Source organism: Benincasa hispida, chromosome 2 (genome assembly GCF_027475165.1).
Source record: "Benincasa hispida cultivar pf3 chromosome 2, pf3_genome.v1.1, whole genome shotgun sequence".
NCBI classification, from domain to species: domain Eukaryota; kingdom Viridiplantae; phylum Streptophyta; class Magnoliopsida; order Cucurbitales; family Cucurbitaceae; genus Benincasa; species Benincasa hispida.
In genome coordinates this window covers 68,959,548-68,961,162 of record NC_143479.1, presented here as the reverse complement: position 1 = coordinate 68,961,162, position 1,615 = coordinate 68,959,548, and the positions used below count along the sequence as shown (strand labels likewise).

Genomic DNA, 1,615 nt, shown 5'->3' with positions numbered 1-1,615 from the left:
ACAGCTAGGGAAACTCCTTTGTTCATAGTATTCAATGTAGCAGTGATCTGGCTAACCTAAACCTCAAGGTTCTGGATAGCTTTCCCATGACTTGTTACTGTGCTCTCCAAAAAATTGGTTCAGCTCCTTGACTTCTTTATGAAATCCCTAAGTAAAGCCTCCACAGATGGTTTCTTTTCAGAAAAACCTGGAGGTGCCTGCAAAACATTCTTATTGTTAGCATATGAAAATTTCTCATGATTGCGCAAACCTAGGTGATAATGAGTGGGTTGGTTCATCTAATAAGAATTTCAAAGGTTAGGTAAACAGCTTTTAGTCGTTGTTCTCAAGGAACCTTCACCCAAATTCCTTTCTGTATTGTAGTCGCTACGCAGCTAACAGCCCGAGGGCGAGGAACGAAGTAGCTCGACTGAAAGGAGAGGTTCGAAGACTGGAATAGGAATTTCTTGTTTCAAAAATTAACTTATCTTATATAGAGTCAGAAAATACGCAGCGATTGAACCCCCATCCATCTTTGCTGCTTGACTGATGGAAAGCTTGACTTTCTTACTGTTGAACGACTCCGATTTGCAGATGTTTTCAGGAACCTAGGCCTAGTCCTTTTCTTTTGCTATTTCAAATGGGAGGTCTTATGAATCGATTGAAGAAGAAATCGACTTAGATAGAGATAGAGGCAAGGAAGCCTGGCTACTTTCTTTCGAGACATGGTTGAAGAAAATGCCCTGCCTCCAACATCGCTTATTCTGCCTTGCCTCTATCTCATAATACGGAGTAGAAGATAGGGTGTTAGTTGTTTCATGGTTCCTAACGGGACGTAGCTAACCCTTCTAAGATAACCAAGTCTCAAGCTAAAAAAAGCGTATCCTAGACCAAAAGCTCATGGGACAATCAATAATAAACAGTGACACCCAACCTGGAACAAGAACCAAAGCTGACAGCGAGAGGAGAGTGAAGTCACGAAGTGAGAGAAGCGAGTGACAAATCAGATTCTCTAGATCGAATTAAGGAAAAAACTTCGAACAAGAATAGCCTTCACTACCAACCTTTCCTTTTTCTTTGCTGCATCTGATATTACTGCCCCGTGGGTCCTATTCCAAGTATCGAGAGGATACTAAACCTTGGGTGCAGTGCGGACGATTTCAAAGCGGACTCCCCATTCATGAGATCGAGAAGATCGCCAAGATTTCGTGATCCGTTGCCGAATTGATTCCTTCCAATTCAACGGGCATTCTCAACATTATGCCTTGAAGAGGACTCGAACCTCCACGCTCTTTAGCACGAGATTTTGAGTCTCGCGTGTCTACCATTTCACCACCAAGGCATCGTCGAAAGTGAATCATATTCCATTCATATGATATCGATCTCGTGTGATGTATGGAATATATGACAAAGGTGGAGTGTCAGAGTATTTCTATTGATCGATCATGTCATATATGCCCGAGTCGGACATCCAATTTTGATGGGCTCCTTGAAATTGGTTCGCTTGGCGTACATAATTTGCCTGCTCAAGGTTAGGTACCTCCCATAACATAAGTGCATTATAAGCTACCATCGATGTAATCGATGGTTAAGTACTTGTGGACAAAAGATTAATGACATTAGTCAAAGTAGCCAT

General features: G+C 42.0%; 1 non-coding gene across 1 annotated transcript; it reads right to left on the bottom strand.

The window, feature by feature from the left end:
* Window positions 1-1,240: 1,240 nt before the first annotated feature.
* On the bottom strand, window positions 1,241-1,321 carry TRNAL-CAA (transfer RNA leucine (anticodon CAA)). Its single transcript has one exon. It is a non-coding gene; the product is annotated as a tRNA-Leu (tRNA).
* Window positions 1,322-1,615: the final 294 nt, after the last annotated feature.